This window comes from Balaenoptera musculus, chromosome 3 (genome assembly GCF_009873245.2).
Source record: "Balaenoptera musculus isolate JJ_BM4_2016_0621 chromosome 3, mBalMus1.pri.v3, whole genome shotgun sequence".
In the NCBI taxonomy this organism is placed as follows: domain Eukaryota; kingdom Metazoa; phylum Chordata; class Mammalia; order Artiodactyla; family Balaenopteridae; genus Balaenoptera; species Balaenoptera musculus.
In genome coordinates this window covers 129,724,788-129,751,525 of record NC_045787.1, presented here as the reverse complement: position 1 = coordinate 129,751,525, position 26,738 = coordinate 129,724,788, and the positions used below count along the sequence as shown (strand labels likewise).

At 48.8% G+C, this 26,738-nt stretch overlaps 1 protein-coding gene across 1 annotated transcript in view; it reads right to left on the bottom strand.

The window, feature by feature from the left end:
• The window catches only part of LARP1 (La ribonucleoprotein 1, translational regulator), a 55,183-nt gene extending 28,691 nt beyond the window's left edge, over nt 1–26,492 (bottom strand). Inside the window, exon 1 of the mRNA XM_036849139.1 lies at nt 26,098–26,492. The gene's annotated coding sequence lies outside the window, so the exon portion shown is untranslated. The remainder of the gene's footprint in view (nt 1–26,097) is intronic.
• Between the last annotated feature and the right edge of the window lie 246 nt (nt 26,493–26,738).

Sequence of the window (26,738 nt, the reverse complement as noted above, 5' to 3'; positions counted from 1 at the left end):
AGAACTCATGCCATTGTACAGATAGGAAAACTGAGGCCCAGGAGGGACCAGGCTGTGCCCAAAGTGACCAGTGAATTGTTGTGGAGCTGACACTGAACACCCAGTTTCTGCCTAGTGATCCAGAGCTTTTCCCACAGGTCAGGAAGCCAATTTTCTCACTCAACGAAATATGCCCTGTGCACAACTACATGCACTCACAGGCTGGAGGGCAGGGCCTCAGGGACCCAAGCATTCCAGGTACCACTCCCCACAACCACTGATGGTGCCTATAACAGAGTCCCAGAAAGTCCCCGTTTTTAAGAACGGCTTCTCACATGGAGCTGGGATACATAACAGAAAAGGAGGGGTGCTCAGGTTGAAGTGGATCTGGGAGCGGGGCCCCACTTCCACCAGCGACTTAACTTCTTCGCACTTCTCCAGGGAAGGCTTTTGGCTGCATCTGGAGGACGTGGGGCAGGCAGGCTCTAGAGGTCCTAACCAGCCATCTATCCAGTGTGACAGGTTGGGCACCCTCACTAACCCTTAGTTTCCTGCTCTCTCCAATGACCGGGTCCTAACAGCTCCAGCCCTGCAGGCTGGGGACACTCAGTAACAGGGAAAACTCCAGCAGAAATGGGAGAGACTTGCCAAGTGTCCCAGAAGCACATGGGGAATTGGAGTTCTTGGGTAAAGACTAGTTCCCCCAATCCAGTTCAGCCAGATTGGCCTTGCTCCCCAAAAGCCGCTGATTTGTCCCTGCTGCTGAGTTTGGGCAAGGCTTGGAGGCCCCTTCAGTGCTACTTATTATACCCCAGCTGGGTAAGAGAAGAGCCCTGGGACGCCATGGATATGGAGACAAGCTGCCCCACCAGGAGGCTCCCCGCCCTTGCTCACTGGTGCCCTATTTCACTCCCTCCCCCTTCAGCAAATGTAGAGGGGATGTGACCCCTACACTACCCACCCCCCTCCCCGCCCCACCCCACCCCAATTAGGCTGTTGGGCTAAGAGGCAGGACAGAGCAGCTGTTAACAGCATAGACTCTGGAGTCCACATGAGAATGCTCTAACAACCAGCTGCCGTCAAATAAGTAACTCATAAGGCCAGGGGAGACGGTCTTATCTGACCAACTCCTCATGCAGCTTGTAACTCGATAGGCGTTAACAGGGCCACAGAGGAATGAAAGCCAAGCAAGCAGGTTCACCAGGAGGCAGAAAGGCACCCTGCACGGAAGATCCTAGAGTAAGACTTAACCTCTCATTTTCTGAAACTATGATAGGGGTTCGTGGCGGCTGCTAGCTAACAGGGTTGTTCAACAGCTTAAATGTGGGCAGAGTTAAACAGAAAAGTACCATAAATGCATTACAGTTATTTTTTAAAATCTCTTTGAATCAATTCTTGAATCTGTCTGGTGCTTCAAAAAAATTTTTAAGGATTACAGTTGCCAGATTTAGCGAATTTCAGATAAACAACACTAATTTTTTAGATTATGTCCCACATAGTATTTGGGACACCTTATACTAAAAAAATTATTTGCTACTTATCTGAAAATCAAATTTAACTGGGCATGGTGTATTTTTAATTGCTCAATCTGGCCACAGTAGGAAGGAAGGACCATTGCCCCATGTTCCATGACAGTGAGTCAGTGTCCAGAACATGGGGCTAGTAGCTGGGAGACTGACGCCAGTCCTGGTGCCGGCACTACAGCCCCTGCTATTGGAGCTTGGAAGAATTCCCCTCTGGGTGCCTTCAGTTTCTCTACTCAGAGGTCTGTTCTTGGGGTGTGGGGATCTTGTCATCTTTAGTTCTAACGCCCTTTAATTCTACCCTCACACTCACTGATCACCCTAACCACAACCTTAGATGAAACCAGCTTTCCAGGGGTACAAGCTACCTCTGAAACTACTGCTACAAAGGACTTGGACTCTAAGATTTCAGGATGCAAAAAATGTATCTATCTTCTGAGAAGCTTGTCAAAATGCAGATTCCTGGGTCCCACCCTCCAGAGATTCTTGCTCAGGAATGGTGGAGCCAGGAATCTGCTTAGTAATTCTAAGGGAGGTTTTCTCTGGACACACTTGCAGTTATCTTGATAGACCAAATGAGTTTCACCTGCTAATTTTGATAGGGGTTACTCAGAACCACAACACCACATTTAGTATTTTTAAAATTTTTTATGGAAGCATAGTTGATTTACAATATTGTGTTAGTTTTAGGTTATAGCAAAGTGATTCAGTTTTATATATATATATATATATGTTTCAGATTATTTTTCATTATAGGTTATTACAAGAAATTGAATAGAGTGCCCTGTGCTATACTACACAGGAAATCTTTGTTGCTTATCTATTTTATGTATAGCATTGTGCATCTGTTGATTTTATGCTCCTTCTTCATCCCTCCCCTTCCCCCAAGTTTGTTTTCTATATCTGTGAGTCTGTTTCTGTTTTGTAAATAAGTTCATTTGTATTATTTTTTAGATTCCACATATAAGTGATATCATATAATATTTGTCTTTCTCTGTCTGACTTATGTCACTTTAGTATGATAATCTCTAGGTCCATCCATGTTGCTGCAAAATGCAGTATTTCTTCTTTTTTTAATGGCTGAGTAATATTCCATTGTATATATCCCACATCTTCTTTATCCATTCATCTGTGGATGGACACTTAGGCTGTTTCCATGTCTTGGCTGTTGTAAATGGTGCTGCTGTGAACATTGGGGTGCATGTATCTTTTCGAATTAGAGTTTTGTCTATATACCCAGGAGTGGGATTGCTGGATCATATGGTAGCTCTGTCTTTAGTTTTTTAAGGAACCTCCATACTGTTTTCCTGTAGTGGCTACTACACCAGTTTACATTCCCACCAACAGTGTAGGAGGGTTCCTTTTTCTCCATACCCTCTCTAGCATTTATTTGTAGACTTTCTGATGACAGTCATTCTAACCTGTGTGAGGTGATACCTCACTGTGGTTATGATTTGCATTTCTCTAATAATAAGTGATTTTGAGCATCTTTTCATGTGCTTATTGGCCATCTGTATGTCTTCTTTGGAGAAATGCCTATTTAGGTCTTGTGCCCATTTTTTTGATTGGGTTGTTTCTTTTTTGATATTGAGCTGTATGAGCTGTTTGTATATTTTAGAAATTAACCCCTTGTCAGTTGCATCGTTTGCAAAATATTTTCTCCCATTCCATAGGTTGTCTTTTCATTTTATGATTTCTTCTGCTGTGCAAAAGCTTTTAAGTTTGATTAGGTCCCATTTGTTTATTTTTGCTTTTATTTCTTTTGCCTTGGGAAACTGATCTACCCAATTAGTATTTTAAAATCAGGGCTGTGCTTTGTAAGAACTGGTAGTGGGTACATGGGTCCTCGTTTCAATGTTTCCCTTTTTATTTTACATTTTTGTATTAAATAATACTTTCTTGAAAAGAAAAATAAATTGCAGAACTATCCTGGGACTTCCCTGGTGGCGCAGTGGTTAGGAGTCCGCCTGCCAGTGCAGGGGACACGGGTTCGAGCCCTGGTCCGGGAAGATCCCACATGCCGCGGAGCAACCGAGCCCCTGCGCCACAACTACTGAGCCTGCGCTCTGGAGTCCGCGAGCCACAACTGCTGAGCCCACGTGCCACAACTACTGAAGCCCACTTGCCTAGGGCCCGTGCTATGCAACAAGAGAAGCCACCGTAATGAGAGGCCTGTGCACCGCAATGAAGAGTAGCCCCCGCTCGCCGCAACTAGAGAAAGCCCGCGTGCAGCAATGAAGACCCAACACAGCCATAAATAAATAAATAAGTAAAGTTATAAAAAAAAAAAAAAAAAAAAGAACTATTCTGGTGGAAATGGAACCCAAGCCCCCTTCCCACTATACCTCCCACTCAGCTGGAGTCCCTGAGCAGAAGGCTGTATGAAAAGCCCTCACCTCAGGGCTGTGGAAACTGGGACCAGTAAGCTAGAAGACTGGCAACACCACTTCCACAATCTAAGGACACCAGAGGAGGTGCGGGTGGGGGATCTTGGTTAAATGCAGATTCCTGCCTTCTCCCAAGCTCCAGAAAGCAGTCTGCCGCCAAGAGGGGCAGAGCATGAGCATCTGCATTTTTTAACAAGTTTCCTGTGCCACGCTGGTGCCAATTAATGTTTGAGAACTGAGCTGCCAATGAGTGAGACTGGTGGTAAGGGCCCCCCTGGTCTCCAAGCCCCAGTCCAGGGTCTCATATTTATGGACAGGAAGTGCAGACGGGAATTAACCGGCTCACAAGAGCAGGAAGGGAACGTGTTTTATTTTTTTTCTTTTTTTTGGGGAACGTGTTTTAATTACACACACAGACAGCAGCCTGAGGAGGGATGTATGGGGAACTCACCACCATCCAATCTCCAGCGTCAAGAGCAAAGATTGGTCAGGCCAAGAAGCCACAAGCAGAGTGTCTTGACAGACGTGAGCTCACAAAAAATCAGTCTGGGCTGAGCTTGAGGTTGAGTTTTACAGTGAGCTCCCGACTATGGCTGTGCCAGAAGAATGAAGGCTCTGAAGGGACCTGTCTGCCTCTTCCTTACAAGCAAATAGCTTCCACTCTTCCCCTACACATCGCTGTTTGCACACCCAAGGCCCTGAGGTCTGGATCTGTTAAATAATAATGGCTACCACTTACTAAGCATTTACCTCAGGCCTCCTGCTGCAGGCCTTTTGTGCATTTTCTAATCCTCGCAAGGGCGGAGCTATCCCAGTTTTAGAGGAGACCCAGAGGCTAGGTGGCTAGCCAAAGGTCACACAGTGAGAAGGTAGCTGACACCACGGACCTGAAAGTTCAGGCTACCCTAGCCCTCTCAGCACTGCAGGAGATGACACAAGGTTCTTGAGGTCCCAAAGGGCTCCAGCTCAAGCTGACCCTACAAGGGACCGAGGCCATCAGCACCAGAATCCACTTCTCTGAGCCTATTAGCTCACCTGCCAGGCGAGGATAATGCCACTCAGCACAGGGGACAGGAGCAAAGCACAGCCAGCAATCAAAGCACTATTTATTGCGAAGGCAACGCTCTAGGGTGGCCTGCAACCCAAAGGCCTGGGCTCTGCCTGCACCAAGCCCAGGAGAACTTTGCCTCCTCCAGCAGATCAGAACGGACAGAATGGAAGAAACTGCAGAGCCCCCCATAGGACAAAGGACAGACAGGAGGGAGAAAGGGAGGTAGAAAAGCAGAGATTTTATGTAGGCTCTGCACCAGGGCATAGGGGAGAGCTGAAGAGAGCATAAACCAGCCATTCAGATAAATTACCTTTCCTTATCGTTGGTGACCAGGGCTAATCAGCTCATAAGGTCTACCTCAACCATCACTGCATCTAAATGTCACAATTTCAGTTTGAGGTAGGAAGGGTGGACATGGTTCTCCCCAGATGACACAATAAGACAGAACTGAGACACAGTGAGCTTCCTGGCTTGTCCCAATATCAACTTGTTTTTGAAGATGCCAGCCCGAGGCTCCTGCCGCTCTTATCATGAAACGTCACCACTGACATGAGGGATTTTGAGTGCCAGGCACTGGGGAAGTAATGGTAAACAAGACAGGCCCTATCCTCTGAGGGCTCAGTTTATATAAAGTCTTAATCTTAACTCCACCTGTAACTGGTTGATCTCAACTGCCTGGGGTGCTGTACGGAGGATCCTCAGTAAACAGGCTCAGGAAAAGCCTGTGATCAATTAGCAATGTCTTTTGTGGGCATGAGCAGGGGCAGCAGTCACAAACGTATTTATAATTCCAGTTTGGTAACAACTGAAAAATGCTCTTCATCTCAACAACCATTTAGCCCATACTATGTATTGTGGATACAGAAATGGGTAAGACTGCCAAGGGTCCAGCCCATGAAACTAATGACTGACATGAGAGCTGACATGGGTGGTGGTGGATTCAATGCACTTTCCCTCCAGGGACCACTCTGTCCTCACCCCCAGGTAAGACCTGCAACCCTTAGGCCTGGCCTCTCCCAGAGAGATTAAGGCAAGGCTCAGGAAGAACAAACTGCAGAAACACAAGTGAGAATTACGGAATGGGTGCCTCTGTGGAAAGCTCACCTGGCTGCTACTTCCCCAAGGTCAGCCCGGATCACCCCACTTCACTACCAGCAGGGCAGTGCAATGGTTAAGAAAGAGCCTGGGCTCCAGAGTCCTGGTTCTGCCAATACTACCTCAGCGACTCTGGATTTCTGTAAATGGGAATAGAGTTTCTAACCTACTGGGATTCTGCAGATTAAATGAGTTGATATTTGTAAAGCACTTGGGGAAGCACACAGGAAGTACTCATTACTTGTTGGCTATTATTTGGAAGTTCATACACATCTCTGATTAAGGCCACTGGCAAACTTTTCCAGCCCATCTCACTCGTTGGTGAGCCTGTTAGTTACCTAATCCTGGCTGTGTGAGTGTCCTCACCCCTCCTAGCACCATGCTTTACGCGCTTTATGCTCCATCTTGAAGAGCTCATCAGTCAGGTAGAGTGGAAAGGGGCAGGTGCTGCTGTTATTGGGAAATCGAGAGCATTTCTGAGCAATACCTCCTCCATTTGGGCAGGCCTTCCCTGGCCTGCTCAGGGTGTGTCAACCGCTGGCCCAGTGTAGGGGAGGGAAGAAAGCTGAAGGCTTGTGTCTGGAGGAACAGGAGTCACAGCATCTGCACCGGGTCACCTTGGGGCACGTGCTGCCAGACCTAGTCCTCTTCTAATCTTCACTCCTACAGCACCAACCATTCGAAGGGCCTCCCATTTCTCTATCCTTGAAGAAACAAGGCAGAAGGAAGAGAGAACTAGCATGGGCATCCTGACTCCTTTGGTGCCACCGGGGAGACTTTGGCTAACAGATGACATCAGCTTTCTGCAAAATGAGTAGCGACCAGATGGCTTCCAAAAGTCCCTTTGGACTCTGGCCTTCCTCAACTCTAGGATCTGCAAAAAGCTGCCACCTCAGAGGGGCAATGACAGTGATGATGCAAGCCAGGGGCTGGGACAGGGAAGACCTGGAATGGCAGAGACCATCCCAGAGCAACTGCAAGCCCAGCTGCAGCCAATGGAGAACTTTAGCAGCCAGCCTCTCCATTCCCAGCCAGGAGTCTGGCATCCCCGGGCTGCCACTGCCCTCACACTCCTTTCCCCAAGAGAACCTCCCGCTCAGTAGACACATTGCTATCCCCACAGGTCCTTGATCAAGTCAAGTATCTTTCTAAACAAATGATTATGCAGCTACTATTGAGCCCTTCAGTATGATCTGTCACTGTGCTAAGTGCCTCCCTTGCAATATCTTAATAGAAAGACTGATGCTTGGGACTTCCCTGGTAGTCAAGACTTTGCCTTCCAATGAAGGGGGTGCAGGTTCGCGCCCTGGTCAGGGAACTAAGATCCCACATGCCTCGGGGATAAAAAACCAAAACACAAAACAGAAGCAATATTGTAATAAATTCAATAAAGACTTTTAAAAATCCCACATGCCACGGAGCAACTAAGCCTGTGCTACCGAGAGCCCGCGAGCCACAACTACTGAACTCGCGTGCCACAACTACTGAAGCCCACGCACCTAGAGCCCGTGCTCCACAACAAGAGAAGCCACCGCCTACGCACCTCAACGAAGAGTAGTCCCCGCTCACTGCAACTAGAGAAAGCCCACGCGCAGCAATGAAGACCCAACACGGCCAAAAATAAATAAATAAGATAAATTTTAAAAGAGGTCCACATCAAAAAAAAAAAAAATTAAGAAAGGAAGACTGATGCTTATCTTCTTTTTACTCTCCTGAATTTCTTCCATATTAGTTGTGCTTTAAAGGGGTGGGGGTTGGGGAGGGGGACTGGCTCTGCCAGTTTTTAACTCTGACCCTGGGCAGTCCCTTAATCTCCATGAGCCTATGGAGAAGGAATTTCTCCATAAAAGGGGGCCAATTACCACCCACCTCAAGGGCACTGTGAGATAAGAATAAAGAAGTGTTCTGTAAAGTCTTAAGGGCTATCCCAAAGGCAGTACCAACCCTTCCAATCTAAGGACTTGATGAGTAGACCAGACTCCAGGAGTAATCAGAGGATGGCGGCTTAGACTCCTCAGCTCTGGCAGGCCACCTTGGGCAGTGTCCCGCCTTAGGGCAATAGAGTACAAACCCAGGAGTACAAACCAGCTGCCTCCCTGGTACCTGAAACAGGCCCCTCCCAGCCTGTGGAGACTTGGCTCAGGGCTGCTGGATGCTACAGTGATGGGGGAGAAAGGCTGGATTCCCTGGATCCACCCAGTCTTCAAAACCTCAGTCATCAGCAATCTGATCACCTTACCTGAGGCCCAATCCAAGGTCTGCTGCTCAACCCAGCCCTCCTATGAAGGGCTAGTGATTTGCCTAGAACGCAGCCCCATTCTATAGGCTGAAAAACTGAGGCAAAGATTTGGGTGTGGGGGAAGAAGGAAAAAAATGACACCAGGCTCCCACAAACCTCAGACCTGCTAAGAAATGAGATTCTTGCCACAAAAGCCGCCTGGTGTGAAGCATGTGTCCCTGCACTAGGGGGACAGCACTGCTTGACACACTAATCAATTATTTAGAGATTTCTAAGTTCTGACCTCACCCAGTCCAACCCATGTTCCTTTCTGCACTCACTCTGGCCCTGCTGGTCTTTTTCCCATTGCTGGCCAGCTTCCACTAGGGATGTGCTGTGGCCTTTGGGGTACCCCAGGACAAACCCAAGTGGAGGGCTCTGCCCACCCCTCCCGGGTTTCCTCTTTGTACATTGGCTAGTCGCAAACCCAAGCAGTAAGCTCTTGGAAACCAGCCGAGAGTGATGGAAAGAGCACTGAACCGGGCATCGGAGTGCCTGTATTTTAAACAATGCACCCCTGTGCAACAGCCTCGGTCAGTAGCTTCCCCTGCGTGGGCCTGCTTCCCTCAGCAAAAGGGTGGTATGCGTGCGCATGTGCACAGGGTACGTGTGAATTCTGGCCGGGCTCAGCGGTCTCAGATCAACTCCAGGTGCCTGCAGGGTGCAGTGGAGGAGCAGGGGCCTCGGGTAGAGAGCGGGTGTGTGCGTCTGCCAGGCAGCAATGTAGTACTGGCCAGCTCCTTAACCTTTCTCACCAGGAAAATGTAACCTTCCTTACCAAGGCTGCTCTGAGGGTTATAAGCAACTTTGAAAGCCTATGTTTTTAAGTGGGGGAAAAAATTTGGCTCACAAAATATCATGATCCCATTTTTTTTAAAGGTGTGTATCTATACAAAATATACATATGTGTGTGTCTGTGTGTGTGTGTGACTCACAAAGAAAAATCTAGAAATGTGTTGTCCAATACAGTAGTCACTAGCCACATGTGGATACTGAACACATGGAACGTGGCTAGTCTGAATTGAGAAGTACTTTAAGTGTAGAAGACATACCAGATTTCAAAGACTTAGTAGAAACAATAATTTTTTATACTGACTATATGCTGAAATGATAATATTGTGATTATCCTGGGTTATATTATTTAAGTTGATTTCACCTGTCTTTACTTTTTAAAAATATGGTTACTAGAAAATTTTTAATTGTATACACGGCTTGCATTGTATTTCTATTAGGCAGCACTGATCTAAAAGGATATGGTTGCTTACTAGTATTTCTGGTGGCTGGTGGAACAGATTATGAAGGGATTTGTTTTCTCTTCGCTAAAACACATTTGGACGTTTTTTCTACAATGAACTGGTGCTGCTTGAATAAGTTGAAAAGATTTCCCCTTCGAAAGAAGTTAAAAGACCGAACACAACGACTTCCCTGGTGGGTCCAGTGGTTAAGAATCCGCCTTCCAGTGCAAGGGACGCAGGTTTGATCCCTGGTCAGGGAACTAAGATCCCACATGCCGCAGGGCAACTAAGCCCGCACGCTGCAACTACTGAGCCCGTGCGCTGCAATGAAGAGCCCTAGTGCTGCAACTAAGACCCAATGCAGCCAATAAGTAAGTAAATAAATAAATAAGACCCAACACATAATAGTATTTTCCATCCGCTTTGACAACCCAGAGCCAGAGAGCCTCCCAATGCCAGCAGAGAGCAGCCCCCACCCCTCCCACTGGCCCAGAGGCCATGCCCGAGAAACCACAAGGTCAGCAGGGCTCTTTCCAGCAGGCTGCACATGGCCTGACAGAGCTGAAGAGGAACATCTCTGAGGGAAGAGGGGCCAGGGTTCCCCAGCAGGACCAGAAGTTCCAGGGCCTGGCTCACACTCACTGAGGGTGGCCAGGGCAGGCAGAGCTGGGACCTCCAGGCTGGGCCACTGGGGCCCACACAGATTCCTGCTGTCTGAAGATTTGTGTGGGTCCTCTCTCCCCCAGAAAGTTTTTCAGGTGAGATATGTATACTTCTGTGGTCTGGGAGAATGCAAAGCCAGACGGTAAGTCAGTCTGCCGTGAGCTGGAATCCCAGCTGCTAACAAACTACTATGCAGCCTTGAACAAATTACTGAACCTCTCTGAACTCCTATTTTCTGGTCTGTAAAATGAGGATCATGACTGTAGCAGCTGGATCCCACAGGGATGTGAAAATGAACCAAGATCATGAACAAGATGTGTGTGATGGATGAGAAGTTTGCTAATCGCGGGAGACGTGGAAGCTCTCAGGCAGTCTGGCACGGCTCCCTGGGGCATCTGGCTTCAACAAGGCAAGCCACCCATGAGGCAGCCTCTAGGACACCTGGCTAAGCCCAGGGACAAGATAAAGGCACATCAGCAATGGATGAGCAATGCACTCATGAGCATGGGATCCAATCCCTTCATACAAGTCGTGAGAAATGAATGTCCAGCCAGGAGAAATGTGAGAGCGGGGCTGAAATCAGAACATGGATCTCCAGACTTCCAGCTCTGGCAGCTTGCTCTGACCCCACCCTGAAGTTCTTACCTGAAAGTTTCCAATAAGAAGTCAGGAATGGAAAACTGTGACCAAGAGAGCCCATGTCGGGCTCATTCCCTATCTCCAGGCCTCCCTGTGCCTGACGCCATGCTGTTTCACCCACACGCTCCCTCCACCTCCACCCCGGAGCATGGAACCTGGGAGAGGCCAGGGGAAGCAGAGAAAACACTCATACTCCTCCTGGCTCTGGGGCTAAGAGATCCAGATCCAGGGGGGATATACCTGCCTGCCTCAGGCCACCCTTCTGATTAATGGACACAATACAACTGATCTGACCTCTGGACAGTACGAGAAGAGAGGAGGAAGTAAAAAATAGCAATCAGAAGACGTCCTCTTTAAGTGGCCTAGTCTGGAGGAGGGGGGACAGGACAGGGCACTAAGTTAGTTGGATGGCCCAAGTCACTATGCCATCGTCTGTTCCTTTCCATCTCTTTCCTGGATGCCTGCCGAAGTCTCCGAGGGGCCTCCCTGCAACTCACCGGGCCTCTTCCCGCCCCGACCCCAGTCCACTCTCCACAGAGTGGACAAACCCTAAAGCAGAAGCCGGATCATGTCACCTCCTTCCTTGCCTTTAGAACAGCAGCCAAACTCCCTAAGCTGGCCTCCGAAAGCCTCCCGTGTCAGCTGCTTGGAGAACTCTGAATTCATCACCACCTAGTACCTGCTGCTCCTCCAGCGAGCGTGCGCGTCAGCAGGCTGCCTACCAACCCTGTCCTGGCTCACCCTCAGAGGTATTCCCTGACGCCCGGATTGAGGCTACCCTCACCCACACGACCCCCAACACTTCTCTGTTAGCTTGTTTCTTTCACAGCACTCACCACTATCAGAAACTGCCAAGTAGTACTAGAGATGGTGGCAAACCGACATTCCTCCCATTGAAAAGCAGGGCCCATGTCCCCTCCCCTTCGTTCTCAGCAGGGTCTGTGACCTCTACCAACATAACATGCCAAAAGTGATATTGTGCCAGTGCTCAGGCCCAGGACCTTAGAATACTGACCACACCTACTTCCTGTCTCTTGGAACAGCGCTCCGGGAGCCCCAAGCCACTATGTAGTAAGTCCTACTACTCTGAAATCACCATGCTGGAGAAGGCACCTGAAGGCACTCCAGTTCTAGCTGAACCCAGCCATCCCTGTCAAGGTTCCAAACATGTGAGTGAAGCTGTGGTGGGCCCTGTATGTAGACCAGGACCTGCCTGCCACCTCTATCACTACCACAAAGAAAAGAAGAATCACCTGGCTGAGCCCTGTCCAAATCCTGCCCCATAAATCAGTGAATAAAAGGGCTGTTTTTGATATAACTAGTAGCCTCCCTTTCCCCACCCCGCAACCCCCCCCCAGTGAAGATGGCCATGTGTCCTGCCCCCCATCCACCATACATGGTGGGGTATCGCTCCAGGACCTTGCTTCAGACATGTAAGCTCCCCATCCATTAAACCACTGATGACTCTGCTGCTGACTCCGGGATCTTCCTTCAGTCTTGAAGCTGGGCAACAGAGGCCTTGGAGGCCTGCAGGGTGCCGCCCAACAACCAGCAAAGAAATAAAGATCTGTGACAGGCTAGTTAATCTTCAGTCTTAGCAAACACCAAAATCACAACTAACTGCTGAACTACCATCGACAAAAAAGACCAAAAACAAACAAGCAAGCAAACAAAAAACCACGCTGGAACTTACCAAAAAAGATACCCTACATCCAAAGACAAAGAAGCCACAACGAGATGGTAGGAGGGGTACAATCACGACACAATCAAATCCCATACCTGCCAGGTGGGCGACTCATAAACTGGAAAACAATTATACCACAGGAGTTCTGCCGTAAGAGTGAAAGTCCTGAGCCCCACGTCAGGCTTCGCAGCCTGGGAGTCCGGCAATGGGAGGAGCCCCCAGAGAACATGGCTTTGAAGGCCAGCGGGGTTTGATCTCAGGATTCCATGGGGCTGGAGGAAACAGAAACTCCACTCTTGGAGGGCGCACAAAAGGTCGCATGCGTACCAGGATCCAGGCTGTTTTTGGGGTGATTTGTTAGGCAGCAATAGATAAGCAGAACTACCTTGCTGGTTTACGCTGTCATCCCACTAGAATGTAAACTATGAGGGCAGGCCCCTTCTGTCTTATTCCCATCAGTATTCCCATGGTCTAACAGTAGGTTACTGAAATAAATGTGTTAAATGAATGATTTTCACTTTGGTGGCAGCCAAGTTAGTTCCTTCCAGGCAAACAAAGGTTAGGCTCAAGCCCTGGTGCTTCTCTAGATAAGCCTGAGGACTCTGAATACTCAAGACAATCTCTCTAGGGGAATTCCCTGGCGGTCCAGTGGTTAGGACTCCACGCTTCCACTGCAGGGAGCACGGGTTCGATCCCTGGTCAGGCAACTAAGATCCCGCATACTACGTGGCCAACCCCCCCGCCCCACCCCTGCCAAAAACAGAGACTCTAAATGAAATAGTCCTGGGCTATAGTGCTCAGTTTGGCTCAAATAAACCTCTTAAAAACAAAAAACAAAAAAACACCATCTCCCAAGATGGGCTGGCTTCCCCTCTCACTGAACTAGTTGATACTTCGACGCCGGCCTCCACCAGTCCTAGGTTCTAAATCTCAGGGCCAGAAGGGGGTTCTCAGCAACTGCCCAAACTAACCAGGTACAGAACCTCCTCAACAACATTCCTGCCAAGGAATGAGCCACTTTTTGCACACTGCTGGGGGCACTCAACAACTTTCTGGGGCAGTTCACCTCGGCCCAGAACTTCCCAGAAGCCTAGGGCAGAATGCCCCATGCCTAGGTAGAAGAATCCCACAGCCTTGGCCAACTTCTTGGGGATGACACTCTAAAGCTGGTCCAATCAGGTGGGGAAAAGCAATCCCCATTAGATAAAATCTTTCTCAAACTAGTCTTGACCTCTGATTTGATACATAGAACTTAATCCTAGTGGGAAAGGACCTTGAAAAGTCTTCTGGCTCGACCACTTTCATTTACAGAAAAGGGAAAGAAGTCCAAAGAGGTTCAGTCAGTCACCCAAGGTGTCTTAGCAATTGAGCCAAACATCTGGGACTAGAAGGCTGGTCCCAAATTCTCCTGCCCAGAGTTCTCTGTCCTAGGGCTCACACCCGTGGAGAAGCCTCTTTCCAGTGCCTGTTGCCCCAGAGAGAATTCAGCGCTCCAATGAGCCTTAGTTCCACTGCCCAAAGAGCAGGATCATGATGCACAAGGCCTCTAGCCAGCATCTCTCCCCTTTCCACCCGAAGCACACTAACATCTGCCTTAGCTGCTCTCATACCTGAAGGGTGTTTGAGCTAGAAAGGGCCTTAGAGATTGCTATCAAGGATGTTACACCCATTTCACAGATGCAGGGAGGGGAGTGAAGTCTCATTGGGGCCTAACATAACCCGCAAGCTCACGCCTTAGCATTCAGACAGCTTTCTACTGCTGCTCTGGGGCCTCAGGCCACAATGCCCAGTGGTGTCCTGTCTCCCCATCACACCTGCTCTCCCTAAGAGAGGTGGGTAAGGAGACCCCTCCAGGGACTGCATGCAATTCCTGCCCTCGGCCTTAAAGTCTTCCCCACCCTTTCCTCTCAAATTCTTCTCGAATAAGGATGTTCTCAGCTTGTGGGCCGGACAGACTGCTGTCCTCTCTCCTTTGTATGATAAAACATACAAAGACTGAGCCCATAGGCCCAATGCAGGCATCCTCGTCTAGAGGGAGCTAGATCCTGACATTGGATAGTAGTCATAAAGGAACAGAGGCCCAGTGTGGCCAGGTCTTCTCATTTTTTTTCACAACAGCTTTACTGATATTATTCACATACCATGCTATTGACCCATTTAAAGTGTACAATTCATTATTGTTTTTTTTTTTTTTTGGTATATTCAGAGTCTGGCTTTTAAAAGAGGAGGTGCAAATCTCCAGGTTTCCAGATACATTTTCTTGATTTTAAAACATAGATGATTACTTTCAACTGTTTTTAAATGAAGGGTAATCAAACGCTGTCAGCAGGCTGAACTGGAATTGAGGCAGTAAAGGGAGTGGATACCCATTTGTAACTTCTACCTTTCAGGACAAAAGCCCCATCATGGCTTTTGTGTCTTATTTACCCCTGAATTCTGGAGCCTGATATGTAACAAGTACTCAAAAATTTCGGAATGAACAAATCTAGGAAAGTACTTTGCAAATTTACAGCTGCAGAGCCCTACAGGAAACTGCCATCCAAACTCTTTAAATAATACCACCATGTCAAGGAACCCAGTACCTCCTGTGGCAGCTGAATCTGTCGGGGGCACTACTGAAAGTTACTACTTGACCAGAGCCAAAGTTACTACTCGACCCTCCACCTCCCACTTGCCATCAGAGCTTTACCTGTAGGGCCACTTGAAGCAGATCTGTTCAAATGCTGTAGTTCAGAACAACCGGCATTTCCACCCACCCCAAGCTTTGATTCTCTGGGAAAAATAATCCTGGTTTCTTCAACCATCCCCCCCTCTTCACAGTAAGGTGCATGCGTCCCAGTGAGCAGCCACCTCTTGTGCGTTCCTGATTTCCCGTCTCCCTCCCACACTCCCTGGAAGCAGCATCCAGCCTCCCACACCCAGCCATGTCCAAACTCCACCCCTACACTCGGCTCCACTTTGGACAAAACCTAAACTGGGCTATTCCATCCACATAATTGGCCTCTCTTTCTTGTATCACTGTAAAGATATATAAAGAACAGGAAAAGCGCAGACCTCCACTCCCCCAAGCAAACCCAAAGCTGCAGAAAGATAACAAACATGGAGAAGGAAGGTTTCACTTCAAAGCACCTGAGGGGCTTCCCTGGTGGCGCAGTGGTTAGGAATCCTCCTGCCAATGCAGGGGACACGGGTTCGAGCCCTGGTCCGGAAAGATCCCACATGCCGTGGAGCAACTAAGCCCGTGCTCCACAACTACTGAGTCTGCGCTCTAGAGCCCGCGAGCCACAACTACTGAGCCCGCGTGCCTAGAGCCTGTGCTCCGCAAGGAGAGAAGCCATGGCAATGAGAAGCCTGCGCACCGTAACTGAGTAGCCCCCGCTCGCCACAACTAGAGAAAGCCCGCGCGCAGCAAAGAAGACCCAACGCAGACAAAAATAAATAAATAAAATAAATTAAAAAAAAAAAAAAAGCACCTGAGCTGGTCTCTCACAGACATTCTACCACTAGGGCACTCCCAAGTGCCACAATATGGGCTTCTCATGCAGGATTATAGCCCCAGTGATTCCTTAAATTCCCCTTCACTATGGAGTTGTTTAACAGCCTAGGGCAAGGTGGGATGAACTGGCTCTAAGTGACATGGGCTGCTTTCCTGTGTATGCTCAGGACCAAACAGCAGCGATAAGGGGCAGAGAGGACCCAGGAAGACAGAGGAAGCCTGGCTTTAGCACTTGAGCTCTATTAGCAAATTGAAGACCTCGAAAGAAGAACCACCTTCAAATTCAAGACCTCGAAAGAAGAACCACCAACACTCTTACGATTATCACTTATTATTTGCCAGGCTCTGGCTGAGCACTCACCTTCCCCTAGCTCACATTCACAGTGATCCTACGACGTGCTTACTCCAGATATAACTCCATTTTACTGAAGCCCAGAAGTTACCAACCTTTCCAAGGGCACTCACTTGGTAGGTGGCTGGGCTAACTCAAACTGGATGACTAACTCCGAAGTCGACATTTTACCACCCAATGCTATTTCTTCCTCCAGAGGAGTGAAAACAAAATCGGAGTAGATCCAAGAGACATGGGTTCAAGTTTCAGCCTTGCCTTGAACTGACTGTGATCTTGAGCAACTCTATTTCCTTTCTGGGCCTGAAGTACCTAACCTGTAAATCAATGGTTTAGATTCAATGACCTCTGGGGTCCCTTTCAGCTCTAAATACTCCTTCTCCTCTGAAAGGAGAGAAAGGAAATCCAAGCCCCTGAGGGCACAGCAATGGGAACAGAGTTATAAATGGGCATTGGTCAGGGTAAGCCTGGCTCTCTGAAGCCCAGTATTCTCAGGAACTCACTACAGCAGCCCATCTATGGGCAAATGCAAACCCACTGTTAGCACAGGTGTAAAAATGGCTGAATTCAGCTGAAGGGAGGTAGTTCTGATGGGAAGGAAACCTTGTGCACATAGCTATCTCTGGAAAAGCCCACAGAGCCAAGCTGCAGAGAGGCTGGTGGCAGGCAGCCTAGATGTGGACCTAGAAGTCCCACCACATGGGTGCTTTCCCTGGTGGAGGTGGGGATTCCCGTATGGAAGCCTGTCCCCCTACCAGGGCCGCCTCCTCTTTCCACCTAAACAGCTGCAGCAGCACAAGCAGGCTGGGGCTCTTGGCTTAAGCATGGACTCAGCCTAGGCCAGTCCATCAGCAATTGTGATTCTCCCAGGAACTGAAACGCATTCCAGATAATCTGGCCTTCTGAAAGGTCAGAGAAATCCCATACACTGGAGCTGCTCCCTACCCCTGAAGGATGACAGCTGATAACTGTCCTAGACATACACTTCAGGAATGACTCGGAAGTCTACTCCCTTTGTAATCCAGGAACCTTGCCCCAAAGGATCAGACAGGAAACCCCAAATCATCTATTCTTAACCTAAGAGGTTCTGACACGTGGCAAAAGCAATCTTTCAAAAGCAAAAATCTGACCATGCCACTCCCTCACTTAAAATCTTCAAAAGCTCCCTACTGCCTTCCAGTTAAAATGAGAATTTATACTACAGCCACAGGGAGTTACTCAGTTCTCTGAACCTCATGGCCTTTCCTCAACCAAGACAGCTCTCTTTCCAGGCCTTTGCTCAGATAAGCCCTACCTGTCCTTCCCATTTCAGGTTAGCCACTGCTTCCTCCAGAAAGACTTCTCTGACCTAGACTGAACTGGGTGCTCCCTGCTGCACTCCCAAAGAATCCCACAGCTTTCTTACACAGCACTTTCCATTATGGATTGTGAGTGTGTGTGTTCTTTGTCAACACAGATTTTTATTATTCACTGTGGTATTCCTCTATGCCAGACTCAAAATGTGAATGATGCTGTTAAAAGTATGAAATTCATTCACTCAATTCATTAAATGTTCACTGAGCTGCCTACTATGTGCCAGGCATGCTTAGGTGCTAGGGATAAAGCAGTGGTCAAACACCAAAGACCCTCATCCAATGGTGATAAAAGCTAAGAAGAAAAATGAAGCAGGGTAAAGGGATGGGGATAGACAGTATGGGGTGCAGGCTTGCTATTTAATATAGGGTGGTCGGGGAAGGCCTCTCCATCTCAATGAATGGAACAGGAACCTGAAGAAAGTGAGGGTGTGGCCCATGCGGCTATCTGGGGGAAGAGCATCACAGAACAAAAGCCCTGAAGCAGGAGGGTGCACAACATGCTCCAGGAAAAGCACGGACCAATGTTGTTGGAAGGGGAAAGTGGTAAAAGATGAAGTCAGAGCTGAGGGTCAGGGCAAGGGGACGTCTGGGGAGCCAGATCAAGAAGAAACTCTAAGGACTCTGAATTTTACTACGCTATAGAAGCCATGAGAGGACTTTAAGCAGGAGTGACAGGAGACCAGTTCAGAGGTTCCTGCAACCTTCTAGCTGAGTAGTAATGGTATGTGGACCAGACTGGCAGCCAAGGAGGCGGTAAAAAGAAAGCATTTAGCTTTGGTCACAGTTTTTCGGAGCCAAAAAGGATGTACTTGTAAATTAGATGTAAGGTGACAGAGAAATAGAGGTGCCAAGAATGACCCCAAGGTTTTTCGTCTGAGCAATTAGAAGGACAGAGCTGCTTATTAATCTCTCCTGAGTCTCACTTTCCTCATCTGTGAAGAGGGGATAAAAAGAGCACCTGCTGAGCAGGTTACACAGGATAATTGCAATATCACTATTACTTATAGTGGGGTTATCAGGAGCTTCAATAAGCTAGGGTATGTGGAAAGGAGAGCAAAAACCAGAGCTCAGGTGGACCATGCATCCAGATGGCTCCTGGCAACTGTGGGACTGAATTCAGTTCCTCTGAAAAGCTTAGAACTTCATTTTAAAGGAAGGAAGAGAAAAGGCTACCTGGAGTTGCTGGAATGTATGTTCAGACGGGAAGGTGGTTACCACAACAAGCTTGGAGGGTTATTACAAAGTACCCTGTACACAGGCCTCCGATGGAGGGGCCATCTGGGTTTACCAATAATACCTCAAATTGAGGTGGTAAAACCCCTCACTGTAGGTCAGATTTATGTGGCCGGCTTTACAAAATTCATCATAAAAGCCCACATACCTCACCTTCCACACCGGCTTTGCCAGTCCAAAGGCGCAGTCAAAGGAAAAGTGCCACATCAAGACTGTCCCTCTGATTCTGGGAAAGTCCCTCATGGAGATACCCTAGACTATCCGCCACGAAAAATTGGCCAGTTGGCCCTGGTAACTATTACATAGCACTGCTTGACAATGAAGTTAACTCCAGATTATCCATCCTCACTTAGGAAAGGCATGGATAACCCCTCAGAATGGGTAATTACCTCAAACTACATATACAGTTGACCCTCAATAACACGGGGTTAGGGCGCCAACCCCCAGCTCAGTGGAAAATCCACGTGTAACGTTATGGGTTGTGCGGGCTATCTGCTGTGCCTCCCTATCTGCGGTTCTGCACGAGCGTGGACTCAACCAACAGTGGAGAGAGTGTAGGACTGAAGTATTTATTGAAAACAATCCACACGAGTGGACCCATGCACTCGTGTTGTTCAAGGGTCAACTGAACCTGGCTTTGGAATGCATCTTCTGGAATCTAAACCACTTACATCTATCTGTGTGGGACATTTTAAGTCATGAACTGGGCTACCCCAAAACAAGGTATCAATTTGACCCTCAAAACAACCTCAGCATAGGGGTTAGTCCCATTCTGGGAACAAGAAAAACAGCATGTTCTGATTTAAATCCCATCACCTACCCCTTTGCTCCTTCACCTCGCTGTTTCCTGTGCTTTCATTAGCCAGTTATCAAAACTTATTTTCTTTCACAAACCCCCAGCAAGGAAAACTGTCCTCTCTCCTGGCCACTCCCTTAGATCACTCTGGACCAGCCAGGGAGGTTTGTGAGCCCTCTGGAGGCCCCAACAGCCTAATTACCCCCTTTTAGGTTGTCTTGGATTTTGCAAACAGGGGCACTCCCACCTGCCAAGCTCTACATGTTAAAGAGGTTTTTGTGGTTTCAGGTCCACTGCTCCGCCTCCTCTCCCTGCCCCTGCCCGACTCCCAAAGAGAGGGAAAGAGTGCTGAGTAACAGCTCTAAAATACTTACTCTAGCCTAGGCCCCACTGCAGACAGGGGTTGGGTCAGCCAAGAGAATCCCCCCTCCACTCCGCCCCCCAACCCTGGAAGGCTCAGAGTTCAGGACTGCTGAGACTACCCCCTACCTGCCAAGGGCCTAGAACCACCTCTAAAGCACCTCTCCCTCCCTAACAGGCACTCATTTCCCGGTTAGGTTAAAACTCAAACTCCCTGCCCAGAACAGGGGGCAGGCAGCTGAAGGTTCCTGGGGAAGGCCTCCTTCCCTTCTCCCCTTCAGAGGGTGTCCTAATTGTGTGCTTTCTTCACAAGAGAAGAAAGTGATTTGAACTACAGGAAAAGAGCTTCAAGCCCTTGTTTATCAAGGCTAACCTAACAGTTCTTTGCCAGAGGTGCACAATATAACCAGCTATGGAGTTTAAAACAAACAAAAAACAACCATAATGCCATTATCACCCTTGACCAATAATTCCTTAGTATAATCTAAACTGATCAGTTATCCTCAACTGTCACCAAAATTTCTTCTTATAGCCTGTTTGTTCGAATCAGGATTCAAACAAGATCCACACAATGCATCTGATTGATGTCTCAACTCTTTTCATCCATAACAGTTCCCTCTTTTAAAAATGTTTATTTTTTTAATTGAACGTGATGTACAATATTATGTTACAGGTGGATAATACAGTGAGTCATGATTTTTAAAGGTTATACTCCATTTATAGTTATTATAAAATATTGGCTATATTCCCTGTGTTGTACAATATATCCTTGTAGCTTATTCTATACATAGTAGTTTGTACCTCTTAACCCCCTACCCCTATATTGCCCCTCCCTCCTTCCCTCTCTCCCCACTGGTAACCACTAGTTTGTTCTCTATATCTGTGAGTCTGTTTCTTTTTGTTATGTTCACTAGTTTGTTGTATTTTTTTGAACGCCACTTATTTATTGACAAGATAACCTGTCTTGTAGAATTTCTCACATTCAGAAATTGGATAACTGCTACCTCATGGTCAATCAATGCGTTCCTCTAACCTCACAGATCTATGGTTCTATTAGGTGTGGGTTCAATTTTTATTTGGTGGAGGCAATTTTCATAGACAGCACTGTGTACTTTCTATTACCACATTCATTGTAAGGCACTTAGTGCCTAGCTGCTACACAGGTTGCTCTGATATGAACCCCCAAGCAACTGGCTTAGGTTCCTGAAGCCAGAAGAGTGTCTCTAGCACTCACAGAACCTGGATTCAAAACTGGAGTTCTTAACCACTATGGCAGATATGAATATACACATTTAAAAAGCTTTGCTTCGTAAAAATTGTGAATTACTGTTGTACACCTGAAACTTACATAATAATAATTTTAAAAAAGGCTCTGCTTTGGTTTCTTTTGTGGGGAAGGGGTTTATCAGAGAAAAAGTGTTTTTTGTTTATTTATTTATTTATTTATTTGGCTGTGTTGGGTCTTCGTTTCTGTGCAAGGGCTCTCTCTAGTTGCGGCAAGCGGGGGCCACTCTTCATTGCGGTGCACGGGCCTCTCACTATCGTGGCCTCTCTTGTTGCGGAGTACAGGTTCCAGACACGCAGGCTCAGTAGTTGTGGCTCACGGGCCCAGTCGCTCCGCGGCATGTGGGATCTTCCCAGACCAGGGCTCAAACCCGTGTCCCCTGCACTAGCAGGCAGATTCTCAACCACTGCGCCACCAGGGAAGCCCAAAAAAAGCGTTTTTGATACTAAAAAAAACTTTGAAAACATATTCCAATTCCCTCATTTTACAGATGAAGAAACACAGGTACACAGAAGTATGGGGGTTGCTAGTGTCCACAATGCTGGACACAAGCAGAATTACAAGTGAAATGAACACTCCTAACAATGGTGATCATTTATTATAGCTAGCACTTATTAGATGCTCTGTACCTGGCATTAAGCTAAAGGTTATGCTAAACATCTTGATTTTCACGACCCTATGAAATAGTTACTACCATTACTCCCGTTTTGAGGATGAAGGAACAATGGTTTAGAGAGGCTGAGTAATTTGCCCAAGATTGCACACCAAGTTAGAAGCAAAGCTGGGACTCAAAATTACATACTGTGTAATTCCACCCAGTCCACTTCTAGTGGTGAGGAAGGAAGGAGCCAGGGTCTCAAGTAGCTCTGACACCGTGAGGTCTTCATGCAATGAAGACTGACTGATCCACATGGATGCCCCGCGGAGTACAACCAGTTGTGGGGTTGGTGGGGGAGGGAAGATGGGAAAGGGCCCAAACCCAGGAAGAAAACTGAGACTGGGAGTGGAGGTTTATTTGGGGCCAGTTCAGTGTGGTGGCAGATTCCTGGGGTTGCCATGGGTTAGCTGGGATTATAACCCTTTTTTATTTTGTGTCACCAGTTAGCTGCACTTCAAAGAGACAGAAAAAAATGATGCCCAGAATATAAATATTCAAGTCTCAGGCCCTGCCCCCGACTTTCCTCTAAAGAGAAATGAAGAAAAAGATCACAGTACTGGTGTTTTCTTACTACACAAAATTAGAAGTGTCAGACAATCAACCCACTGATTCCCTGCTAGGGTTGCTGGAAGCTTGTGGGGATGATATGCTCTCAAGTCTCTACCTACTACATGTACACCAGCCACAGCAAATTTTTAGTTCAGTTAGGCTCGCCTTTCCCCAAACCCTGAGAGCACATGAACACTCCGCCAAAAAGTAATCTTTACAAAAGGCAAATACATTAAAACTTATTTTTAAAACATTCATCATAACACATTCCAAAGAAAAAACAGCCAATTACTTGGGTCATCAACCTTTAAGATTATCCATACTATGCCCTTCATGTCTGTGGATAAGCAAAAGCCCACTTTTAAGGAGAAAGATCCCATATGTTTCAGGGAGTACTAATACAATACCAGAAAAGGAAAGTACAACACTCTCCAACCCCCTCATCTTACAGGTGGAGAAAACGGAGACCCAGAAAAAGTCCCAGAAAATCCCACAGTTTCAGTCTCTCAGACATGGTACAACAGAAAACACATGCCAGGCACCAAGCTAAATACTTCACACATATCATCACAGTGAATGCTCACAATGGCCACATGCGGCAGATAAATAATTTAATTTCTAGAATACAAATGGAGAGGCTGAGGCACAGAATGGTTAAGTATCCTGCAGAAGGAGGCACAGCTAAGCAAGTGGTTGAGCTGGCACTCGAACCCATGCAGTTTTGACCCCAGAACCTTTGCTATGTATCACTTCTTTAACTAAGACATCTTGCCTCTCTCATACTTAAAGCGTTGTGCCTAAGATAAGGAAAAAATATTTAATGTTTTCAAAATATTCTAGGGGAGGAAAATACAAAAAACCAAAATGCAAATCCCAAGATTTAAAACTACTAAGACACAGAAGCTTAAACCAGACCAGAGAACCCCGCAAGAAAGGGGGGATATAGCAAAACATCTTTTATTGCTAGTTACTGCATGTGTCCCTTAAAGAACTAAAATACTAGCATCTGAGCCAAAAGGAGAGCTAAAAATAGGCATTTGCAGCAAGCTTTGGAAAGCTTTTGGCTTGCTTATGAGGCACCCAAAACATATGCATCACAGAACACAAAATTTCCCAAGACCACACTGTCATTCCATTGGTGTCTCATTTAAACTTGTCCAAGCTGTAAATAAAATCAGGGCTGGAAAAGGGCCTTAGTGACCCATGTAAACTTCAAAGAAAGTGCCACCATCTACCCTGACCACAAAATTCTCCCTCAAAAAGCATCCAAGCCCTAACAACTGGCTTAAACAGAGAAGCTACTGAATTCAGAGTTTGTCTGTCAAAGACTATTCTGCAAGTTCAAAACCAATGAGTAGACAAGACACTTTCTTACCTAACAAGAACAGAGTAAATCTACCCGACTCAGAATTTTGCTGTGGGCACTTTAAAGCAAGTTGGCTTTTCTAAGAACTCAGAGGTAAAGGCGAGATGCCAGCCAAGCTGTCCTCTTCCCACGATCAATAACCCCGGTGATGCACCCTATCAAGGGCCCCTGGACTTGCACAAAATGCCAGCTCAAGCACCCAATACCACCTGATGTCATGGCTGATTTAAAACCCACAAGGCAGGTTCACCATTAGCTAAGCAGCAGCAGCCAGAGTGAGTAGCCCCATTTAAACTTCTGAGGAGTGCTCTCTCCTGGGCATGATTATACCCCTTTGAGTTTAAAGAGGGGGGAAGGACCAAAGAGTGTCTTAAAGTTGCAATTCCTCCCTCTGTGGGTGGATCAGGAGGGATTTGCAAGAAAATGGAGGTTTCAGCACTGCCCTTTGCATAAGAGGGTTCTGGAAGGAACAGGGGGAAGGGGAGGAGGGCAAAAGGAAGAGAACACGGTTTGAGGTACTATTAGTAAACGCCAAATGTCCCCTCCTCCAAATGAGGCAACCTTAAAAGAAAGAAAAATTACAACATGCCATTTTCAGAATTCGCTGTTCTGGTTCCCCTAGAACTACAAGGGATTCTATTCCCTTGAATGTGAAGGCATTAAGCTTCCCTTTCCCCATTTTGATGGTTTAAACCAGTCAGCCTCAACCAGCGCTACAGAAGAGGAGGAGTTTTGAAAAAGCAATACGGCTATGGCCACAGGCCATCGTTATAGCTCCAAGCGTGTTTTAACACCGATCCACTACAAAAAGACCCTGAACCAAAGAATCCAGCCCACTGTGCCTCTACGCGCCGGCAAAGGGAGCAGGGCGGGCGCGCCCCCTACCAAGCCGACGATCTATTTTTGCAAAGGAAGGCCGAGCCGAACCTCCATATTCTGCACCGCCTCTCTCCCCCCAGCGCCACTGACAACGCTCTGCGGGGACTTCCCACCTTCCCCAAGGGGCCGGGTCCAAAAGGACCCAAAGCCGAGGAGGGAGAGGGAGGGCGCGGGGAGCGCCAGTCGGCGGTCACATGCCACTCGCCGCGCGGGGTGGCACCACGTTGTCCCGGCTGCGGAGGAATGCCGGGAAGGAGGAACGCGCACTCACACCCGCGCACACGCACACTCCCGGCCGCGCCGCCCGCCCGCACCCGCCTTCTACCCCGAGCGCCGAGGCGGGCCCCGAACGCCTAGGCCGAGCGGTCGCGACCAGCCCGCGGGTCGGCGGCGCGGCGCAAGGCGCCCAACTGTCCCCCGCCCGCCCTCCCGGCCCTGCCACTCCCTCCCCCGCCGCCACACGCCCCTCGCGTCGCCGCATGCCCCCTTACTCGCCTCACATTTCCCCCTCACTGGATGCCCCGCACGCTCTCCCTTCGGCTCCCTCTCAAGACGGAAGGTCCCCGGGAACAGGGAGGGAAAGCACCGAATTCAATGACACGTTGGGTTTCCTCTCTCCCCATTCTGCCCGTAACCGACCCCTGAACCTCGCCAATGCCATTCTAACCTTTCTATCTACCGCCTAATACTATCTACTCGAGAAACAAAACGGGTTACTTTAAATCCCGAATCCCTGTGGGGCGGTACGAACTCATCGCCGGCGTTTTGCTGCCTATGACATATACTCATTAAACATTTACAACATGGGGACGATCGCCAACGCTACCAAACCGAGGAGCATGTGGCGGGTGGATAGAGGGGGCTTCCCCAGGAAGGTTCGTCTGGAAACCGTCTCTTACACTAACATGCTGTAGTGATATAGGGCCCTTTTCACCGAAACCAGCGCCCACCCTCTCCCCGCTAGGTAGGCCCGGACCACGCCGTTGCCCACTAACACGCTGCGGCCCAGGGCGGTGGCCGTAGCCTCCCGGAGGCCTGGCCCTCTGGCAGGGGCAGGTTCCTGAGTGTGCTGGGGGACAGGGCACGGCGACCCGAATGCCCAGGAGTAATAAAAAAAAAAATCCCGAGTCACCACGACCAGTGCGGACCCCCGGGCCCTGGAGGCCGCTGGGGGAGGGGACGCCTATGTCCCCGGAAGAGGCCCCCGGACCCAGGATACCAAGCAAAAAAGACCCACCTGGAGGAGACTGTCCGTTCACGGTGGCCAGGACCGGCGGCAACGCGTTCTTAGTCCACGGGTTCACTTGGGCGGAGTGGCCTCCACGAAGTCTCGGCGCCCGCGACCGCGGCTCCGGCAGCTCCTCGCCAGCGGCCGGCTCGCCGCCGCCGCCCTCCTCCCCGTCGCTGACGGCCGGCCCTCGGCGCCAGGCGGCTGCGGCGGCCGCGGGCTCTCGCGCTCCAGCTGCCCTGTGCCCTCCTTGTGTGGCTTTGGCGCAGGCGGCCGAGGTCTCCGGGCGCGCCGTCCGGCTCCCCCCCTCCGACGTCTCGTTCGCCCCGGGCCTCTGCCTTGCCCTCGGAAGACGGCGGCGGCTTATTCCCTCACCAGCCCCCCGTGCTCTTCGGCCTGCAAGAGTGGGGCGCCCCCGTCAGCAGCGGCTCCACCTTGAGTGGCCATCTGCGCTCCCGCCCCCCCGGAGAAGCCGGGCGCGCCCGAGGCTGCCTCCCCCGCCTCGAACCTTGGCTCTCCGAGCGCCCGCGACGCCCTTCCTCCGGGGCGCTGGGCCCCCAGTCCCGGCGGAGAAGGGTCGGGGTTCACGCTAGGCGCGGCCCCCCTCCGGGTCGGATGCAGCCGCCGTAGATCCAAGGCCCGCTGGCCGG